This window comes from Sebastes umbrosus, chromosome 10 (genome assembly GCF_015220745.1).
Source record: "Sebastes umbrosus isolate fSebUmb1 chromosome 10, fSebUmb1.pri, whole genome shotgun sequence".
Taxonomy (NCBI): domain Eukaryota; kingdom Metazoa; phylum Chordata; class Actinopteri; order Perciformes; family Sebastidae; genus Sebastes; species Sebastes umbrosus.
In genome coordinates, this window is record NC_051278.1 from 18,522,952 (window position 1) to 18,547,208 (window position 24,257).

At 39.4% G+C, this 24,257-nt stretch overlaps 1 protein-coding gene and 1 long non-coding RNA gene across 6 annotated transcripts in view; one reads left to right on the forward strand and one right to left on the reverse strand.

Annotated features, from left to right (window-relative positions):
* The window catches only part of LOC119495851 (neurexin-1a-like), a 288,620-nt gene that overhangs the window by 52,097 nt on the left and 212,266 nt on the right, over positions 1 to 24,257 (forward strand). The gene's annotated exons all lie outside the window — the stretch shown is intronic.
* On the reverse strand, positions 668 to 22,879 carry LOC119495852. The gene is made up of 3 exons (XR_005208578.1): positions 22,866 to 22,879; positions 8,893 to 8,899; positions 668 to 745 (listed from the first exon to the last, which is right to left on the reverse strand). It is a non-coding gene; the product is annotated as an uncharacterized LOC119495852 (long non-coding RNA).

Here is a 24,257-nt window from a genome sequence, read left to right on the forward strand (position 1 = left end):
ATCTGTCCGGCAGGCTATGTGGAGCATGGACACTCTGTCTAAGTCAGAGGGGCCAGAAGGTCACTGGGGGCAGATGAAGATCCATCACAGACTTGACTAGTGCTGGTTGGACCACTAGGCCACCCCTGGACCCGCAAGGCCCCAATTGCTGCAGTTGCTTGGCAACGCTTGCTGTAATTAGTCCTGAGATGTAGCGCCTCAAGTCAGAAGCCCAGTCTTCGCTGCTGGGTCAGACCGCAGTAGGAACAGAGCCACACCTACACAGGCTGCGGCGGCTACTCGAGTAAATTCATATTAGAGCGCTAAGCACATCGTCAGCATATGAGCACAGGAAGCAACTTACCCTTAATGCCTGTAAAAGTAATTTCCTTTGACTTACTAATAGAGGAGAAAAATAGCCATTTTGATTTTATTTTGATAATTGATTTTAGATTAAACAAAAATATTTAAAAATGTATTCTTTTAAGATCCTTAAGTATGTTACATTAACCACATGCAAGAAAAGCACGATATAAATACTTTTATTCTGGGTATCATGTCATCTTAGCCATATTTGAGTATTTTGCTTTTAGCATTCTTAAAGGGGAACTACACACATTTTAAAAATTCACATTATTCCTAAGGTCTAAGAGAGTCCAAAAAATATTAGTAACCATGAAATCCAAAAACTAGAGTCCTAAAATTCAAACGTGTGATGTCACAGGGTATAAAGTCTGGAGCTGCTCCATAGACAATGAATGGGAGACTGATATATATGTATATATATACTGTATATACCCAAATAAGCTTTATTCTATTGTAGCATTGTCAGTAGTGAGACAGAAAATGTACCCATACACTCAGGACATTCCTCTGGGTGCTCTCATTGACATCTAGAACATATCCCAATTCATTGTTTATGGAACGATTCCACACTTTATACGCTATGACATCACAAGTTTGAGTTTTACCACTCCAGTTTTTTGGATTGGGGAGAGGGATGTTCATGTTTAGTAATAGTATTTGGACTGTCTTAGACCATAGGAATAACATGTATGAATTTTGAAAATGGATGTAGTTCACCTTTAATACCGCAAATACCCCAAAAGTCAGCCACCGGTAATGTGATTTAGCTGCTTTTAATTTGAAAATGTCGTCAAGACAATAATGCATTATAAGTGTAGGTAAACAATCTCTGTAATATGTAGTATATATTTCTGTGTATAGTAAAAAAAAATATGTCTGCTGGTATCATAAAATATCAGTTCTCATGAAGCCATAGTGAGGCATGAGCGATAAACAATATACATATTTTACCAAACTGAAATATTGCTTTAAGCGTGAAACGTGACAAATGAGGTACTGAGGAAGCTAAAGGCCACTTTTGGCAGACTGCAGGAGAATGACCCACGCAGCAATGGCTGAGAAGGCAAATGGGGACTTAAATAAAGACAAATTGCCACGGCCATATTGTGGCGAGATTGCATTTACTGATGGAGGAAGAGAGTAACAGCTCATTCTCCAGAGAGACACTTGTATAAATAAATCACGCCGCTTGCACATGGGAGTGACAGACCTTCTATGTGCAGGATGTAGGGACTGTAGAGAGGAGTGAGAGATAATAGAGATTGGATTGCTTGAAATGCAAACAAGTATCACTCTGTGACTGCCATGTAGGAGTGTGGTGTGAGGGCTGATAATGCCTGCTAGACTTCAAGTAATGCATTGAATGTCATACCACTGGCGTAGATCAAAATGCTTCATACTATAGATTACAATAAATAAAAACTAAAATATCATTACATGTTGCCTGGATCTGGGCTGTGCTGACATATGGATACACATATTGCTACTTAAAGTCAGTATCATATTTACAGCATTTTGTTTGTCACAGTGTCTGGCACTACTTTAGACCTTGATGTTCCCTGTAGGAAGCCGTGATAGTCAAGTCTTGCCAATGTGAGATTAATAGAGTATAGGCTGGTATTGAGGTGCAGGGAATAGTGGTAGTGGATACAATCAATGGGCCTTGAATGTTTTGCTGGAAATGGACAGAAATACCTGTTTAGACTGGTAGAATCAGAGCAGACTGTTGGACGGATTTTACACATTTTATGATTAGAGACGAGGATGTTAGGGCCCAAACCTTTTATTAATCTTCCCTAATCCTTTCGCTATATAGAGCGCTAAGTCCCTCACCCTTTTCAAGCTAGCTGCTGTTCCACTAGCTTCAGTGTATTTTTTTCTAATAGAGGGCTTTTTCATTACACTTTCTGAAAGGCTGAAACATGATACAGGAAGTTTCTGTTCATATTTTTAGTCTAAATGTTGATTTAGTGGACGGTAACGTTTTAGACGTTCTGCATTCTTTCAAGACAAAAATAATTTTGATGAACAACTACGGCTCAGATACAGTTCTGATGGTGCTCGTGGGAGGTGTAGTTTACTGCTGTGACACGCAGGGCCGTCTATAGCCTTTTTGGTGCCTTTGGTGAAATTTTGATTTGGAGCCCCCATCCCCCCACCAGCACATCAGACATCACAATGAATTTAAGACAACAAATATGATTGTTATTTTCATAAATAACTAACTATTTAATTTACTTAATCAAAATTTGTAATTTCACTACAATTTACACTTTTATTAACAAATAAATGCGACCGGGCGGATGAAAACGTGTGAGAAAGAGAGTTGCAGGGGTGAAAAGTGTGTTTCTTTGTTTATTTAGATGGCGGATGGCGCCCTAAGCAACCACCTATATGGCCTAAGCCTTAAGCCGGCCCTGGTGACATGTTAAAGCTTTTTAGAAAGACCTATACAAGAATGGGAAAATAATATATTTACATTTATTACCTCCACCAAGGCCAAAGGCCTAGGAAGGAGGTTATGTTTTCACCGGCGTTGGTTTGTTGGTTGGTTTGTTGGTTTGTTGGTTTTTGTTGGTTTGTTGGTTGGTTGGTTGGTTTTTTGTTTTGTTGGTTTGTTGGTTTGTTGGTTTGTTGGTTGGTTTGTTGGTTGGTTTGTTGGTTTGTTGGTTTTTGTTGGTTTGTTGGTTGGTTTGTTGGTTTGTTGGTTTGTTGGTTTGTTGCTTGGTTTGTTGGTTTGTTGGTTTGTTGGTTTGTTGGTTTGTTGGTTTGTCCGTTTAGAGGATAACTCCAAAAGTTCGCGATGGATTTGAATGACATTTTTTGGAGGGGTGGGGTGTGGCACAATGAACAATCCATTAAATTTTTTTCAGCGACGTACATGAAACCTGCCTTGGTGGAGGTCTGCGTTCTCCGAGTGCACTTCTAGTTTGGAGTTGTGTTTCTGGAATAGTGTTTCACTGCACCAACTCCTGAGGGAAATAACTGTCACTTTAGCTGCTAAATGCTACACTATGTTCATCAGGAAGTAGTTAACTTGCTGTTTGCTGCTGGGCAGGTAGAGTACAATGGGTTTAGTTTTTCACTGAAACCGCTGCCTACTGTTACTGAGTTGATGAGAGAAATACCCGTTTCCATTCAACTGTCAAGTGAACCTTTGAAATGTTTCATCAACTGCTTTGGAGTGAGTAAACTCGGCTATAGCATAGTTTGGTCAGAAGTTGGCACTATAGGCTACGCAATCAGTCAGTAAACAGAATAGAAGAAGAGGTTGCGAACTGGAAACAAAACAAGTCGACTTGGCCATCTGACCGATCTACGAGAGAAAAATGTAGTGTGTGTCAAATATTTGTAGAATTTTGCTTTTTCCATACAGCTTTTCTATGCATTACTTAAAAATGCAAATCAAAACATGTGAATGAAAACTCAGCTAATGAGGGTAAACCAAAAACAGTACAGTAGTGGGCTATAAAACCAAAACAATGAGCTGAAAAATGCAACAATGCTATGTAGAGCTGAGGGGAGCTACAGAGTTAGGTGATGATTCTTGGTTGTTTTATTACTAATAGTGACCCTTTCACATTATATATAGTGAATCGATCAGCTGTTAATATAAAAATATTGATTAGGGTAGCTTATGTATGAGCACTGTAAGCGTATGTAAAAGGCCGTTAAACAGACCTTCTCTGAAAACAGGCTTTAGGTCACACAGACATCTTTTAATTTCTTTCCCATGTGTCCCCAGACGGATAGCAAGTCATTGACGCTGGCTTGTTTGGTAGTAATTCATGACCTGCGACCCATGTTGGTGAACCATAAAACCTCCTCATAGTATCAGGAGGTCAATCCTGACTCAATAAATTCCAACACCAACCATCAGCATCCTCAGATAGAGCCGCAATAAAACAGAGCTCATAAATCGGGCCCCGCAGACCTAAAAATATTCTTCCCCCACTGGTGTTTAAACTGTCATTGTAAGATCGGACTCTTGTTGTCTTGCCATTTAAAATAATCAGTGACAGTCTACTGCCTTTCTTTTTTACCCAAACGCAAAGCTGCATTCGGCTTGCAATTATTTGTGCTACACTAGCTTTTTGGTGTTCATGATAAAGCTCTTATCACGTTCCAAACAAGTGTGAAATGAACCAGTGGTCCTCTGCAGTGTTGTCGTTTTTCTTTTACAGCACATTAAGCCATCTCATGGTCCTTTTTTTGCAGCGTGACACTGATATCAATCGATATATTCTATTTTTATCTGTTTAAAGAGACATTAAACCGATTTCCCACAATGTCCGTGAGTGCAGGGCTCTGTGTGACATGAACGCTGTGATCCACATCTCTTTGGAAGTGTTGCTGGATCCCACTGGGGAGTTTTGACATTTCCCGATGTGTTACTTTTACTTCATTTTTTTTCTTCTTTAAGCCATGCTCCTGACAGTTCTGCCTCCTCGTTATTTTAGAGCTTTGCATGCGTCCCCTTTTTTTTTCCTTCAAAGGCCTTGTGAATTGCTAGTCCACTAGCGAGCGGTGACAATGAGCACTCCATATGGAATAGATTTATGAGGACCAAACCTTAATAAAGGGTGACCCTGGGAGCCACTAAGCACCCTGTCTCCATAATTTACAGCTCGGACTATCTGGGCAGGCTCTCGATACTCTCTAATTCAGTGCTTTACATTTTCATTTATATACACTGTCTGTTTTCTTTGATCGATTGCCCATTAAAGATGTAAGGGTCAGAAATGGCTCTAATTCATTATTGTGACAAAGGTTTGTGATGTGCAGCCTGGACTGTTGATTGATCTGCAAGTTAAGTCAATGTGCTAGTATTAAAGTACTGACAATAATGAATACGGACTTAAACATGGCATTATGTTTTATTGCCTGCAATACCGGACTTGATTGTAATAAGGTGTAAGAAGTTATTTTAATTTAAGAATAGCTGCGTTGTTTTATATTAGTGAACAGTGTGTGTTTTGTGAGTAATACACATCGTGTTTTTCCATTGAACCCTCCTTTACCCCCCTTTGACTTCTCCACTAATGACATACATTAGGAGAGAGACAAAAACAATGTTTCAGCCATGTAAGTTGAGTATGTACCGTAATTCAGAGAGCATCCTGATTGGCTGCGTTGTTTGTTTCCTGTGATCCCCGTTGTCTCCCTCCTCCCTGGTGACTCCCCTGCCCCGCGGTAACAAAGGCACCGGTGTGGATCCCATCCCAAGCTGGTCCCCTGAGGAACGTCATCTAATGAGCTACATACAGTATCCACCGTGAAGTTTGTGCTTTTACCTTGAGATGGGAGTTCTCCTCTCTACATAGAGCACAGGCCTGAGGGCTACATTGAATATAGAAATCAGTGTTACAGCTACATAACGGCATAATTATGACTTTGGTTTAACATCGTCAAGCATCCTCCTGGAGGTATGCATATGGAGCACCAACTGGTATTAATTATGTGTCTGCTTGATTTAAGCAATTTCTCATTATGCAGTCGTGTGGAGGTGTGAAAGTGATGAGCATCAGTAACAATGAAGTGGGAAGGAACTGAGTGATGTAGATTAGTTTTGGAGGTGCGATGAAGCACCTCTAACTTTTATTGCCAGACAAGAATGTCGATATAGGACATATGTTCGGTGACGTCCAATACCAACGTTTTTCTTGTTTTCTACAATATCTGCACATGGCAACCACAGTAAAACCTTAAACCTGCAATAACTGTTATTATTGTGTGAAAACAGCTGCCTGCTGCAGGTGAAACTCAATATAAAGCTCAGCAAAGCCGAGGGGAGCTGCAGATTCGGGTTCACTTTTAGGTTAGGGAAATACAAGGCTTTGGTACTTTCAAATATACTACTTAAGGTGTAGTTCAGGTTAGGCAACTAAAACACTTGGTTAAGGTTAGGGAAAGACCTTGGTTTAAATAAATTAGGCAAAAGTTAATTGCTGGTTTGTGACAAGAACTCCAGCTTTCTACATGAAAGTCAGATGGGCTTTACACCCTTAGTGTCTCACTACATACTGTTTTTGGCACAATACTTCCTTCACCGAACACAGGAATTGTCCACTATGGAAGTAATACTGGGCTGAAGACATACACATTGGCTGCAACAAGTAAAATACTAGTTCAGTTTCAGTTTTATTTGTCATTATGTAGGTTAACACAGGGTCAACGGTACAATGAAATGTATAGGATTAGTGAAACGGGTCAACTCAGCAATAAAAGCAACTCTAAGATACAATTCCAATACTAAGATAGAATAACATTAATAACAACAAATAACAAATGTTATTTTTATAAATTAATAACAAAGACAGTGATTAGATGAAATGACGATAAGTTGTAAGATAAAAAGTGATGACATACAAAAATAAATAAAACAAATTAAAATGTTATTAAAAATAATAAAAATCATCATAAATAAATAAAAAAATAGATTAAATACAAATAAAATATAATATTACAAATACAATGTAATAATACTAATGATTTATCTAATCCTCCATAGAACCAAACAGCTTTCTCCCCTTTAGAGCATAATGTGATCTGCGAATGTCAGGGAGGATATTTCTTTTGGCCCTTTGGTATTGCCTAGTAAAAGTTAACAGGGTCATCAAAAACATTAAAAATCCTCCTCTGGAGCCATAACCATCCACAGCAACTTTCAGGGAAATCCCGATAGTAATTTTTAACAGACATACCATTAAATATTGTGGACCCGTGTGGTGGTCCGCCGGAAATTTGGACCTGATGGTGGTTAAAGCAGAGAAGGATCACTAGAATAATTCGGTATTATCCTCCGTGAACCATGATGATAGTGACAATCTAGTGAGTTTATTTAAATATTTTGTATGAAATATAAAAAAAAGGATTAGTTTAATATATCCACTTCAGATCAGTGACTGAGTCATGTCCACTTTTCTGAGTGCCGTTTTGACTTTTTCGTCTCCTGTGCTGCGGTGAGAAGCTCTTATCTGCGCTGCACCATAACCCTCCCCAGGGTGGTCGCCAACTAATATCCTCGCCTTGGTTTAGTCCTGGATAAAGACCTCTGCTCTCAGACTCTCTTGGTGACCACAGGCACACAAAAACAGAGCACTATCTATCTGCCAGCTCGGCCTGTAAAAGGCGGAAGACCATTGTAGTGAAGCTTTTAGGCAGAATCCTGGGGAGTCCCATAGCCGGTGACATTTCTAAATGGACAAACAGTCAGGGAGACAGAGGCACACGCTCCACAGAGACACTTTGATTCCCTTTTGTTACCTTTGGGTTTGCTCGCATAATGCTTCTTTCCACACAAAACATATTCATAGCGCTTGTGTATGTTACCTCTTCTATATTTCTAAATGGGAGCTGGTAAAAGCTTCTTTCATTATATTTATATTTAACTCTATTTCAGTGTGGAAAAATAGATTAAATACCAATAGATATAATTCAGTTCAACTCACATACCATCTTTATTTTAGACCTATTTTTATAAAGCTTAAGCACGTACATAAATGTGATGAAACATGATTGGGAAAAGGCAGCCTAAACCTGAATGTTTATCTAACATTCAACACAACCGCATCTTCATTTGTGAAAATGAACACGTCTCCACCAAAGCTGCAAACAAGATTTAATTTGTTTTTATTTATGTGATCAAGAAACACATCATATTACTGTGGTGGTTCTCCATTGACAGGCTGTGAGACGGATGTTGTGGGTAGAAACAGCTAACACAAAAATTCCACCAATATGTGGACACATTACTTATTAGTTGCGTTGGGAGTTGACAGAATCTGCATTTCATTATCCATGAAGAGCCATTCCTGGTAATATCATAACTTTAAATAGTCTCGCACAGCCAAACTTCATCTCTGAAACTCTGAAACTGGAAAAACTTGTTTGCAAGAATCAGTTCAGCCTGGTCTGATATGAACTGACCAATCAGCAAACCGTTTGATGTCAAATATGACTCAACAAACTCCTGAACTTTGTTAATAACTACTAAAAGAGTACTCCACCAATTTAGCATTGTACTCCCATAACATTGTCAGACTCGTGAAAAAAAAGGGTCCAAAATTGATGCAGCAGAAGCAGAGATATCTTTTTATTCTAAACATTCTTTTCGTTGTCTAAACCTGGAGCCTACATTACCAACAATGCAACTCAATCGTTAACAGCTTAGTCAGCGATTTAGACAGAATCATAGACTGGATACAGCGCCATTGCTCAGCCTTGCTTCCAATCTTTCCACTTGTCTCCCTGCGGCCGAAAAAGCATTTTCCCCATAGTCCACCATTGTAAAAGAGACGTCTGTAAAACTGTTGACAGGACATTTTGAACTGCAAACGAGGTTGATTATGACTCTTTATATTCAGATCGTTTGATCTATGGAGGTTTCATATTTATAAAACTTTCCTGGAGCCGAGATAAGCGATTTAAATATCTGTGACGTCATCACAATGTAAAGTCTATGTGCCAAGTGGGAGCTTGCAGGTGGGGTCAGCGGGAGAAACACTACTGCTCATATTCAGTGGGCCACACACCCTGGAAGTAAACCCAGAAGCTAGACAACTAAACAAATAACAACAATTGTCATTGGAATGAATAGGCGCCACCTTGGGGTCCGGTATCCAGTTCTAATAATACATCCATGGGCTGAATTCACAGCAAGTCAGGCGTTGCGGCGATTAGTGTTGCGGTGTGGGAGTGTCACTTAAATGGCCCATTTGTGTGACACCATGCTGCTAGTATGCCGGGTCCTATGAGTGGTTGTCTGTCCGTATCGAGAGATTAAAACAACACATTTACTAACAAATCACGATGCAAGGCCTTTCAAAACCGCGGTCTTTACACTGCTGCACAAGACCAAATTGAGTGACTACACTTGAAACATGACGTTACACTCCGTTGTGTTTTGGTTATTCACGCTGCTCTTCTTCCCGTGGGCGTCTACCGGTCTGATTGGTGGTTATGTGATTAGTGTGACATTGGGTTGCATTTCACCAAAAGTTGATTCTGCTCTCTGTACTCTCCAACATCTGTCAACAGACTTTACATTGTGGAATCTGCGGAGTTCCCCTTTAAAGCTTCAGTAGGCAGAATGTCAAAATATCTGGTTGTTGCGTGCTCGGTTGTCGTTATCGACGTTCCAACAGTAGACTCAAGTTTTACAGAATTCTGACAGCATTACGACCATTGCAGAGCAACCGGGTGTTTCCATTCAACGAGTGGCCGTGTTAACTGGTGACTTTCAGCCGAATGCGTCCATTGTTGCTCGTAGTAACTTACGTAAATGGTTGGGGTAGAGTGCTCTGAGAGATAACTAGACTTCTGCACCTCCTCATGGCTCTGTTTTCAGGCTTTAATCTAGCCCGTGACGGGAGACTTTGGCCAATCACAGGTCATTTCTGAGAGAGCATTCCTACTGGCTGTGCTCCGGCTGGTGGGCGGTGCTTGGTATTTCCTCGATAGATCTTGACATGGCTGCCGGGTAACAAATGATCTAATTTTACAGCTAAACGGTACACTACAAGATGATTCTGAAAACATTTGAGGCGATAAATAGGCATTACAGTAACAGAATATTGATTCATATTTGACCAGCGCTGCCTAGGTCAAACCGTTTAATCGGAGTTTGCGAGTGATTGACAGATTACCTGTTTCATGTACTGCTGTCAGGATATAGTGATGGTTTTATAAAAATAACTTTTTTAATCATATTTGCTGCAATCTCACCTACTGCTGCTTTAATACTAGATGTTGAACTGAGGATTTAAACAGCAACATGATACTATAGCAGCTATAGTATAGCTGCATATATCTGAAACAAAGACAGCACAGTAAGTGGTGTGTTTATTCAATCGAGCGTTGAATGAGGTTATGTTGATGTCTCAGTGAGGAGAGAACCGTCAGTCAGTCAGTCTTTTGTCCCAAATTAATGCACGCTTGGTGTTGCCAGACCAAATTGAACATAGCGTAACATGTTGGATTGCTTTGCTTATTCAAGAGGTTAATTTAAGGTACGCTATGTTTCTATTAATTTCTGTTTACATTGATAAATCACATGTATATTTTAGGTATTAAGAGAGAAGAAAGGGCATAAAGAGCCATGATTCATTACTGTTTTATGTTCTCTTTCAATGTATTATGTCAGATCGGCCTCTGAATTTGTTTCCTATATTCTGTCATGCTCAAAAGACAAGTAGTTGGTGTGTGTTTCTGTGTGCGTGTGTGCATTTGTGTGTTTATGATTATGGCATACATTATGTATTGTGTGGCCATGCAGGGTCTTTTGTCCGCCATGGGACATCTTTGTATTCCGAGCCATGTCTGCATTGATGACATCTTTTTGATTATTTATGATGTTTATCCTCCCTCTTGTGCACTTCCTGTACCCATGGATAACGGGGAAAAAATATCAGGACAATTATGGGAAGTGAACTAGCAAAGTAATAATCTCCTTATGAATAATGAATCCACTTAATGGTCTGAAGTATCACTTTATGTATACAGGATGACTGGAAATGTAAAGTGATGGAAACAGACAAGATCGAATTTACCTGAAACCCCTTGACATATACATCATGCAGTGGAAGTAGACAGGAAGTTCACGCCTAATATTTCATTTGTTCTTCTCATTTTTTTCTTTTTTACAAAGCATTTATTTCACGTGTTTGGGGAGTTGCTCCACATACTGCAGTGATGCATCACATGCTTCTGTGGCTAAAAGAGAAAACATCCAATAGCCCCTTTAGTGCTTATTGAGATCATTGCCTTTTTAAATGAAGTAATCATTACCTACTAATAGCAAGAACTCACGCTGTTTAATTAGAACTCAACTGGAACTGTTTTATTTATTAAAGAGGGAGGAATGATGCTGGAGAAGGTGAGCCTGACATGTCTGACTTTCTGCCATGCGGATTGCTGAATAATGCACAGCCAAAACCCTCAAAATAAACCCTCCTCAGCTCCTCTCCGTGCCCCTTCTCTCACCACCGTCTGGAGGCTCACTAACACACTCTCCTCTGAATAAAATATACCAGCTCCCTTCTGCACGGAGAGAGGGAGTGGATGTGCAAAAGAAGGACATTAATTTAAATCACTTTTGGGACACCGCTTGTGTTTGTGACCAGCAGAAGACAGCACTGATTCTTTTTTTTTTATGCTGCGATACCGGAGTCAGATTCATTCTTCGACTCGGATTTATGGTGATTGGCCTGAGTGCATGCATGGCCGCCCCACAGACTTTTAGCTCCTGATTGATCTGAGATGTTGACAGACAGCGGCGTTTGATTCTGCTCCTGTTATCTGTAATGTAGCTGAAGCTCTCAATGGGCTGACAAGATTAGAATGCATTACTGTCAGAGAGCAGGGTGCCCTGGGGCTGCACCGCGCTTGTTGAGTGTTAATGACTCTCAGACTATCCACGCCTCACCAGTGCTGCACATGTGCTGACAATCGAGCCAGTCAATTGCATCCCAATCAGCTTGGCATGTTGCCAGAAACACAGAGAATGACAGCTGATTTACACAAGACTGTTAGATAAGCAATAATTGAAATATTGCTTATATTGGCTCTATTAGATTTACTCAGTCGCTTATGGCCCAGTTGATAGACCATTGTTGATTTGAGAAGCAGATTAGAGCTCGCAAGGGAGGTTGAGAGCATGTGAGCATGTTTAAGAGCTGGCTATTAATCATTGTGATCCTTTTGAATATAGCTATGAGGTTATTGAAGTTTTATAATCACTCAACTTCAGCTACTTTGTAATCACTGGGGGGAAAAAATGAGATAAAATCATAGACTGTTTAAGAAGGGGACGTAGTTACTGTGACTTCACCCATTGGTTTGTGGACTGCCGTTTTGTCATTTTGGAGCCTTGAGTTCGGCATTTTGACCGTCGCCGTATTGGTTTTTTGATACCAGAAGTGAAACAAGATGGTGGAGCTAAGTACAACGGAACGTGGAATAAGACATTTTTATGCGACCAAAAAGGTTAAAAAGGTTAAACTTCCATGAACTGAAAACACACTGTGAAAGGGGTAAAATTGTGGGGATGAAAACGACGACAACTCCCAAACCGGACAACGCCGTGGTAGCGACCTGTCAATCACAGGATAGCCACGCCCTAAAGCATACCCTGCTTTATGGTCTATTTGACTCTAAATGGGACCATAATTTACTAAATGAACATCATGCTGTATTGAAGAAGACTTGCAACTAGCAATTGAGACAAAACATATAAACTCATGTTATCAATGTTTACTGAGGTAATAAATCAAGTGAGAAGTAGGTTCATTTTCTCATAGACTCCTATACAATCAGACTTCTTTTTGCAACCAGAGGAGTCGCCCCCTGCTGGCTGGTAGAAATAATGCACGTTTAAGGCACTTCAGCATTGGCTTCACTTCTCAGACCCCAGAGTTGCCCAGATAAAATAGTTAACTTTAGTTGAAATACATTTTTACTTGTTGAACTTCATGATTTTTAAAATATGACATCTGCACATTTTTCCTAATTCCAGCCAGAAAATATAACTCAGGAAAGAATAGTGAAACAATGCAAGTGGGAATCTGTCTATACCACTTTAAAACACAAATATATTTTATGACATTTTAACAGTAATGTTGGATACTTCCTGCCCAAATTTTAAGATCTAAACTAGAGTATTTTGCTCTCACAGCAAGTGCTGTTTTATTATGTCTACTATCTTGTTCTGTGTTCCAAATCTGTATAATTGCTTAAACGTTTAGATAACAATACATACTATTACAGTGCTATTGCGAGGCAAAAATGTCACTTGTCTTCTTAGAATCACACGGCAGGCTTTCCCTTTAATGCACATTAGTTTTTACTATCATGGAAAATCTATGCTCTATTGATTTTTTATTGAGTGTAAGTGCCTACTCAGGCAGGTGAATGTCATTGCAGGTGCTTTGTGTGGAGTTGAGGATCCTGTCAGAAAGCAGCGGAGAGTTTCCTTGGGGATCATGAGATGGGGAATTGGATCATTAATGCTCAGGTCTTTAATAGGTGCCCTTGGGAAAATTAATATCCACTTAATACTCTGTGCCAGGGGTTGCTCATCTAATAGGGTATAAGCAGTGCAACTTACTGCTCATATGCAGGCTGCACAATCCCACATAATGTATGTTTTCAAAAAATCCAGCCCTTTGACTCCAGTGATTGCCAGTTTGTTCTTCACCTTTCTTTACAACGGCCCCTTGCAGACATTAGGCATTTTGTTTTAAAAGCTCCCTGCTGACACCTCCTGTGTATGAGAAATCCAATACCACAGTGAGCTTAGTGCTTTTTATTGACCCTCTCTTTACACATGAGGCTTTTGTTTTGCCGGTTTTGCTACAGCTTCAATAAGGAGTTGTCTGCATGACTCCAGTAGCCCACATGGGTTTGACGTGTTTGCAGCATTGAGAAATAAGAAATACCTGTGAGTAGATGTTGCTCAGTTGACTCGTGGAGTCTCTGAAAACGGTCACCTCATTAAGATATCTTTGGCCCAGACTCTAGGCATAACAGACATGTCTTCTGTTGCCATAGAGACAGGGCTTCTTCTTCAATGGGTGACCCAAATTAATTTGCCAATTACAGTGTGTGGGACACACCAACGCCACATCTCCCTAACTGGGAATGGTTGGAAGAGAGAGTGGAAAGCAGAATGTTGAGACTACAGAGTGAAAATGTTATTTATCAAGAGATCACAGAATTAGCCACGTTAAATGTAAAATCAAAGCCCCATAAACCGGTTTTATACAGGGATTAGAGCGTTTTCAGCATGACTGAGCACATTGTGCTATTTATGTTAATTAAATACAAGAAAAGACGAAGCAAGTTGAATTCTAACCTTGACCCAGGTCATTGACGAGCATTCAAATTAAACCCTGACATAAATCTAGCGCACTCATCGGCCGCGTGAGGAAAACATCCTTAATATTCCTCAGGATAAACAAATCACCAAATTTACAATACTAATCCAACATATAAATATTTCAGCTGACATTAGACCTGATATCAGCTTATGATTCACCAGACTAAAGAGAGCTAATTGGATAATGTGAAAAGTACACAACAGCTTTTTCAGGATTTTCATCCCCCATGCACATCGAATGTTATATCGCTGTGCAAACCATGCTGTAAAAATTAATTACCATAAATATAGCCGACCGTATTTAAACCCTTGGCTTGTGTTTCAGAGACTTTTAGTCTTTAAATGCAAGCGGTATCTCATCTTCATAAGTCTTAGTGGATGATTATGCAACCTGATATATTGCTATGATTATGACACATTTATGAATAGATAATTTATCTTTAATGTAATCAGGCAATAAAATAAAGATCAAAACACAACAGTGAAAAAAACATTCTTTGAGTCTGTTTAAAAAGTTATGCAATCACCAAAGTCATTAATGGGTTATTTGATTAGTTTTTTTTCTTGGTTTTACTGTACAGATAAGCTTGTGTGAATGCTCCCGAGTTCAAATTGTCAAACTTTTTAATGTGCAACAGCAGAGTGTATTCATATTATGTACTGTATGTATACAAAGCGATGGTAGGCTGAATATTTTTTGCATCATTGGGCAAAAATGCCATAATAACCTTTCAGCATATTGTAATTCATGTGTTCTGAGAGAAAACTAGACTTCTGCACCTCCTCATGGCTCTGTTTTCAGGCTTTAAAAAATCTAGCCCGTGACGGGAGGCTTTAGCCAATCACAGGTCATTTCATCAAGAGAGCGTACCTATTGGCTGTTCATTCAGTGAAGGCAGCTGTCAATCACTCGCGAACCCCTTACAAACGGTCAAACTAGGCAGCGCTGATCAAATATGAATTAATATTCTGTTACTGTAATGCCTATTTCTCACCTCAAATGTTTTCAGAAACATCTTGTAGTGTAACATTTAGCTGTAAAATTAGAAAGTTTGCTCCGGCTGGTGGGCGGTGCTTGGTATTCCCTCAACTGATCTCAACATGGATGACATTTTACAGCTAAACAGTACACTAAAAGATTTTTCTGAAAACGTTCGAGGCGAGAAACAGACATTACAGTAACAGTATATTGATTCATATTTGATCAGCGCTGCCTAGTTTGACCGTTTGATCGGAGTTCGCGAGTGATTGACAGCTGCTCAGAGACGGCAAGGCTCCAGCTCGGCTCTGATTGGTTGTTTTCCTCTAGTCTGTGAAATCTTGCAGATGCCATTAGGAGCACCGGAGGACACAGAGGCACATGCTTTTTTTTCAGATTACCTGTTTCATGCACTACTGTCAGGATATGTTTTTTTAATCATATTTTCTCCAATTCTACCCACTGAGTCTTTAAGCAATAGTTTCTTATTCTTATTTTACTGTAATAGAGTTATCTTTTAACATCGTTTCACTGGTGTCGGTTGTTCTCTTGATGGCAGTAGTCACAGCTATTTTATTCTTCTTCACTGCAGTCTTGTTATAGACCTCGGTTGTTGTTCGGAACCTTTAAATCACAAATAAGACTTTAAATGAAGCAATCAGCATCCTCCACCTGCGTGCAGCCATAAACTTTACAGGTTTGCACAACAAAAATCTCGCCACACACTGTGTAATGCTCAACATTAAATTGGTGTTGCCTCAGTGTACAATATTTCACGGCCTTCCGCGGCGTACGCTGCCACAGTCTGAATCATCCCACAAGTGCAGTGAGGTTGCGGAAGGAGTAGATAATAGTAAATACTGTATGTAGCCAGGAAAACCCCTGTTGCTTTTTAGGGCCTACAAACTAACCTTGAAGCGGGAGGGAATGTACTCATCGCTGAACTCTCGTAGAGAGCAACGGGGCCGCATGATACAAGAATGAGACGGGGAAATACAGAGGCAGTCGTGGAGTGGCAGAGAGAAGGGGAAAATAAAATACTGAACAAGAAAACAACATGCTATCTGACTCAGGAGATGTGGAGGCCCAGAACTGATGGATTTATAGACTTCAAAACAACTAGTATTGAATATATGCCCAGTAGGGTGTACAGTACTATCATGTTTATGGACAGCATCGTGCAAAGGCTGTAGAAAAACAACATCATCAAGGTAAAATTGTTTACTGCCGATGATGTAACCCCGGCAGGGTTTTGCCCTCAGGCCGATGTTTATGTGCATGAGAAGATGTAAACGGCTTTTCCCAATAGGCAGTGGCAATATGCAGAACATGTGATGCCATGTTCAGTTGTTCCCCTCTGTTGCAACCCCGACAGATCGGAGAAATGCTGCACTGAAAATGAACCTAAATGATTTCCAATAGGTTCATTTTCAGTGTCTGAAAATGTTGTATTTTTTTATGCTTCTTTATTCGTTCTTGATTCTGATTCTGCACTGGTCAATGTCACAACACATCTCTATGATAACGTAACAGTAACCACATTCATCACTTTAATATGATAGCATCACCGAAAAAAAAAAAAAAGGAATGCAATTATTTTAGCTTTATTAACTCGCTCTATCATCTAATCACCTGCGTTGCTAACCTGTCGCCTCTAATCTGAGGACGATCCTCCTTTCCATTCCAGTCAGGAGAGGCCAAGTGAAAGGTGAATGACAAGATTTATTGCATGACTGAAATTACTGAGAGACCACAATTTAGTTGGTGATTAGACCTCTTCATGAAACTGTCTTCACGGGGTCATCATTCCATGAAAATGGTTCGACACAGTTTCACAGATCTGCATCAGATTTGCGACTGGTGTGTTTGTCTAAAGTCACATTTTGCCCTGGCTGGGAGGAGTTTACTGGGATTTGATTTGATAATCAAAGCGCTGCATGGCCAGCTTCATACTCTTTTGTAAAAAAAAAAAAAAAATCAGATGAAAGGAAGGTGTATAGGGTTCAGACCAATGTAATCGCTTTCCAGTGACAGCCATGCTGATATAGCTGATATGTTGGTCTGCCTCATGTTAATTAAAATAACATATCTCATGCCACAAGATTGACCGCCGTCCATCGAATGTTAACTAGAAAATAGGATGTAGCAGTTTCAATTATGATTGCTGAAGGGATATGGTTTCAGCTTTCACCTTGCTTTGGCCTTGAGCGTGTCTTGCAGGTCAGCTCTATACCTTCAAATTAAACGGATGTAAAGTAAAACACAACTAATCATCACAATGTTAAGAAAAGAAGGTCCAGGTTAAAAGTGAAATAATAAATATTTTAATTTCAGTGTATGACACTTTTTTTTACTTTTGTTATAACACAAATAGTTAGAATAACATAATAGGCTAGAATTATTCTCTGGAAGGCACTGATTGGATAAACACACTGAAAATGGAAAACACTCCCTCTCTGATATCACACGATCAGTGTAAATATGTCATCTTGAAAACAAAATATTCTTAATATTCTTGGGCAGCCGTTGCTGAAAGGCACGATTCTTAATAAAAAAAGAGCTGCGAGCAAGCTGAATAATACACCATGTTAAAACAGTGATATCATGTGTGTAAAAGAAATATTCAAATTATACAATGAATAATTCAAATTCCTTCAACTTTTGTAGATGTTGCTATCGGTGTATAATGGCGTGCTGCAGGTACAGTCAGTCCACCGATGACACCGGGATAGGACAGAGCCTGAGGGGTAACAAGAACAGAAGGGGGACAAAGAGAGAGAATATACATGCATGCACGTGTGCGTCACAAGATGCTTGTCAGTGTGACGGGACAGCTGCTGAAACACACACAATTATGTACCAGATGAAGGTGACATTAGCCCTGCAGGGCAGCAGCAGGTGTCTATGGAAGGGATGCGAGACAATTTCTTAATCCTCTGGAGACAGATGTGAGGTAGAATATAAGTGTCCCATTTCTCTATGTTTTTTTTTATTATTATTAATGTATTTATACTTTAATTGATTGACCATAATGTGAATGAAAGAATGAAGAGAAAACATGTATGTATTCTTTAGAAGTAAGTACATAATTACCGCTTTTGTCGAGGTATATCTTATTTTTTTTGACACAGTGGTACTTCCCTTTTTATTGTAGTACTGCCACTCTATCACGTTGATAGACAGTTTGACAGATGATCATCAGATGATTTTAATATAAAACAAAGTGCAGTTCAGGACGATGTCAGTCAGAGACCTTTGGTGACTTTCACTCAGCCTTGGGCTAGCTTCCAAGCTTGTGCGCATCTTCCTGTGTGTTATCTACTGTTAAATTAACTTCAAGCTGATAAAAAAAGCATCCTTGGTGGATAAAACAATGGAAAAATTCAGTTGAGAGACTTTAGTGAAGAGAGTTGTCAGAAGGGATGCACCCATCTGACTTTTTCAGCTCCGATAGCGATACCTGGGCTTTGGGTATTGGCCGATACCGAGTACCGATCTGATACCAGTGTTTAATTGATAGTCTGTATGCCTCACTGTGTGGAAGTGACTGGGATCATTCTTTTATGTGAAAGGCAACATCAGACTTGACTTAAACAATGCTTTCAGGAATTAAAATTCCAGTATATAATGTATACTGTATAGTGTAATAACATAGAATTGAATTGATTAGATCGGCCCCATTGTCACCGATATCCGATCAAGCTATTTGAGTCAGTATCGGCCCGATATCCGATCCGGTATCAGTATCGGTGCATCCCTAGTTGTCAGATTTTTTAAATTTATGTTTATGTACTTTTTCTGGATTCGCTGCTCGTTTGTTGGATTTTCTTTGTATGCTATTAGTAAGGTTGTGTTATGTGATGTGTTATAAACGCTTCATAAAATCAATGCACCAGGATTAATGTCAGTTTTTGAGAGAATCACAGCCAATCGCAGGGTCCTCTCTAACAAATGCTTCTGTGTTCGGTAAGAGTTTTAGATTGATTTTTTTCTGAAAGATCCTTCACATAGCGACAAAACCATATTTGAAGTAAACCGAAACAAATTGCATCGCAGGGCTGAATTGAATCATATAAAACTGACTGCCTCAAATATATTAAAAGTGCTCTGGATTATTGAGCCTGTATTGAGATGCATATTGAATCTGTCACACAAGGAGAGATACACAGCCCTAATAGTGAATGTGCTTGTGGTCCAGCAGAATTTCATCCTGGCTTCTATACTGTTGAAGATGAAAATGTTTCCAGTCGCACCTTCTCTCAGCAGAACTGCTTTAGTAAGGGGATGATGTTTCCCGCATATCAGCGTTCTTTAATTCACAACAGCGAGGGAATTATAAATGGGTGCATTTATGTGGTACTTCACTTCACTTGAAATTATTATGAATAGTATAATAAATTACTATAATTTCCTGTTACATTACGACTCACAGCTGAACAGATGTTGCTAAGAAACGGGGTAAGTGACTGTCTTTGATGTCTCGCCTGTCCAAAGGAAATGAGCAGAGTGTGTCTTTAGGGGCATTCATTTATAAGTAGAGGTACATTTCCTTGTACCTTAAAGGGAGATTTGTCAAGTATTTAATACGAGTGGGCAAATATGCTTGCTTTATGCCAATATATGTATATATTTATTATTGTAAATCAATTAACAACATAAAACAATGACAAATATTGTCCAGACACCCTCAAAGGTACTGCAATTAGCATAAGAAATATGCTCAAATCATGACATGGCAAACTCAATCCCAACAGGCATCAACAGCTGTCAGTGTGTCAGTGTGCTGACTTGACTATGACTTGCCCCAAACTGCATGTGATTATCATAAAGTGAGCATGTATGTAAAGGGGAGATTTGTGGGTACCAATACAACCCATTTTGATTCACATATCTTGAGGTCAGAGGTCAGTTTTTCCTCGCCAAAATTTAGCGTAGGTTTGGGATGTTATTTAGCCTCCTATGCGACTAGTATGACATGGTTGGTACCAATGGATTCTTTAGATTTTTCTAGTTTCAGTGTATTCACTTTAGCTTTAAAACTGAGTCCGCTACAACCTAAAAATCACAAGTTGCAATAATACATTAAAGAAAATAGTGCCAATCAAATTTATTTGTGTTAACACGTTATTATCGCGTCAACTTTGACAACCCTAGTGCAAACTAAATAAAATCCAAGTAACACTGGTTAGCATTTGGAAAAGTGACTCAGATGAACCTTTCATCGTTATATAATTACCTCTTCTTGCTAAAAATAGGGATTCAGTCCATAATATTTTCATTTACAGTTCATAATAAAATCAGAGGAGTTAAAATGGTCACTTTGCCGATGTTATCTTCCATTAAGGCTTGGCCATTTATAAAAAAATGCTACATAACTTCATCTTACAAAAGATGCTCTATAGAGGTGTAATAAAACCATTGTGCAACATACTGTAATAGCTCAAGCCACATTACAGTAGCCTCACATTGCACAATAAGGCACACATGCATGATTCTAATGACTGTTTTGTATTGCATAGGGTCATTTACTGGACTAATCTGTGGTCCATGTGCCAGGTCGCTCTTTCTGCTCTTGTTGCTGTTACAGTAATGCCATGGCAACATACAGTAAACACTGGAGGGTAAAACTGTCCTTGTCATATTGTGGAGGACAATCACAGCAGTGATCTTTTTAGTAACAAGGTCCACCACGGAGAAATAACGGCAGGATTCTTTGAATTTCAGATACTTTTCTCCACATTTTAAATTCCCCCCCAGCCTCCAATGCCTCCCTCCTCTTTTAACCTCCTCTCTTCAGGTGTCAGTTTTACCATGCAGCGAGCTTCTTTCTTTTGCCCACTGGCGTAATGAATCACATGGCATGGCACTAGTTGGCAGGGCCTTGTCTCCTCTCAGCTGCCTGAGGAGCCATGTCAGATTGATGTACCAGTCACCTAGAGACTCCCTCGCATTGTGATTAGAGCAGCCAACCATCCACCCCAACTATGGAGGTGCTTCACCACAGGACGGATACACACACGTCTTTCTCCTTCGCTCACACACACACACACACACGAACGGACACAGACTTAAATAGCAAAGGTGATGCAGCAGTCACACGAGCTTTGTCACTGGGCTTCAGCGTGTTTGTGCCCCCAGCTATGTTTCCTGATGTTAAGCCACTCATTAAGCTCAAACCCATTCCCCTTGAACACAGCACGCTCCCAGCAATAATTTTTAATTAGTTTATTTAGCCTTCCTTGTGACTCAAGGATGAAACTGCCCTCCTCCAGCACTTGGCTATTCGCGAGCACTTTACTTAACTCTGCAGGGGCTGTAACTCTGGCAGGATTTCAGCATGACAAGTGTACTTACAGAGGTGAGTCAGAGATTGAGACATACATACTGTATAGTGTTGATGGTGAAGTTGTGCTGATATTGTTTCAGTGTAGCAGGACAGAGATCAAAACATAAAGACAACTTTGAGTAACAAGTGGTAAAAATAATGAAACATTTGATCGTTTAATCGTATTTGGAGCAGACAAATGAGGCTTGAGATCTCAGTGTCTTTGGCGGCCCATTAGCTTAATCACGGTGGAGCACAGTATTTCCTCCCTGATGTTTAATTGTCTCTGCCTCCTCAAGCCATTTCCCTGTTCTCTCCAGTGAAATGGCACACTTATTTATGTACATCGATGGAGTTGCTTATTTTTTAACTACAGTTATTACTGGTCATTTGTCGAGGTCATGTTTCCTGCGTTCTATCTAACCACTGTTAAAAATGTATATGTTTATTTTTATGTGGATAGAGGGAGATAATGTGAACAGCATAATACTTTTAATTAGGGCTGTCAAAGTTAACGCGATAATAATTTCTTTAACGCATTAACGCAACTTGAGATTTTTAGGTTGTAGCCGGCTCAGTTTTAAAGCTAGAGTGAAGATACTGGCATCATATGAAACTAGAAAACTTAAGGAATCCAACCATGTCATACTAGCTTGTTGCAAAGGAGGCTAAATAATGATCCAAACTAAATTTTGACGAGGGAAAACTAGCATGGCCATTTCCATAGGGGGTCCCTTGACCTCTGACCTCTAGATGTGTGAATGAAAATGGGTTCTTTAGGTACCCACGAGTCTCCCCTTTACAGGCATGCCCACTTTATGATAATCACATGCAGTTTGGGGGCAAGTCATAGTCAAGTCAGCACACTGACACACTGACAGCTGTTTTTGCCTGTTGGACTGCAGTTTGCCATGTCATGATTTGAATATATTTTCTATGCTAAATGCAGTACCTTTGAGGGTTTCTGGACAATATTTGTCATTGTTCTGTGTTGTAAATTGATTACCAATAATAAATATATACATATATTTGCAGAAAGCAGCATATTTGTCTTTTTTCTTGTCGATAAGTATATTAAATACTTGACAAATCCCTTTAAGGTACATTTTGAACAGATCAAAAATGTGTGATTAATTTGCACTTAATCACGATTAACTATGGACAATCATGCGATTAATCGCGATTACATGTTTTAATCGATTGACAGCCATACTTATAATACAATACTATGTAATTTTGGGAGATGCTCAACAGATAAAAAATAATACACTGTTCTGGATATTATGTCTGCAACAATGTCTTCTAAGAAATGCTTTTGCTGTTGGGAATTTTTAGGAGACAGTGTTTCTGAGTAGGGATACACCACAAGGCACGCTATGGGGTTAACTTGTAAACAAATACAAATATATTGTGTGCATCCTTAAAGGAGCAGTGTGTACGATTTAGTGACATATAGTGGTGAGGTTGAAGATAGCAACCAATTTAGTTATTTGCAACCAAGCGTGTAGGGGAACTATGGTGGGCAACGCGAAGATGCAAATGGCCTCATCTAGAGCCAGTTGTTTTAAGAGTGGCGTAGATCATTTGGAGAACAGCAGAGCCAGTTTCCAGAGGGTATGTGTACGTGGTTAGTGAGTTGTGAAGCAAGAGAGCTTCCAGGAGTGGCCAAACAGATACAGCCTGAACAACAGAACCTCCTCTCCACCATGTAACCTAGAAAGAGGACAAGGTTTTTGTTTTTAATTCACACTTGCATTGGTAATGTAAATGTACTGTATGATTCTCATGCCAATAAGAATCTTTGGAATGAATTGAATTAAGAGATGCCATTCGGCGGTGTAACAGTTAATATGGTCCCCTCTCAATACACTACACTGTGTACATAGCCAACCCTGTCTCCTACAAAATAACATTCCCACACAACTAAACCGCACTCTCAATTACATTTCGAGGGAAACACATTTTCTCCCAGATTATGGTCATAGTTTTAAACACTTGAAACTAAACAAAATGCAACAAAACTACTTGTTCAGGTTAAGTGAATCCAACTACGTATGGCTTTACCCGTTCAGGTCCCCTGACCATTCCAATGGACATAACTTTTCTAGGATTTCTAGATCTATGATTACTGTCATCTGACTCCACCCAAATTCACAGACTTATTTGATTGGATGTTAATAAGCCAATCACAGTGCTCCACTTCATCTAAAGTGGACTGCTGTAGAGCCACACCCCTTTTTCAGCAAGCATATCCAACCATGAGGCAAGGAGGAAGTGTAAGGTAGATTCAAATCTATTAACCGTGTTGTTAAAGCACAACATTAGTGTTTAAACTCTGCAAACATACAGTAAAGTAAAGGAAACATGATTTATTTTACTTATACTTGTCAAGATATCATGAAAAATGTATAGCTTTTACTCAGGTTTTTTCAAAAACTTCTGTTGGAGTGGACAGGAGATCTGAATGTCACCAGAAGGGAAATAGGGAAATGAATAGGGAAATACTGTTTTGACTTATTCTGACTGTTCTGATTTGATTTTCTGATGATACAATCAGTTTATAATGTGTCCTATTGATTACGTACACAGAATATTCAACTCAGGAGGCTTTGAACATACTGTTTCTTGGAGATATTTCAGAAATTTAGGATATTCTGTGTAATGATGACTGGGCTGATACAAAATATGTACATGTTTTAAAGCATCACTTTATTCATTGATATGTGTTAAGC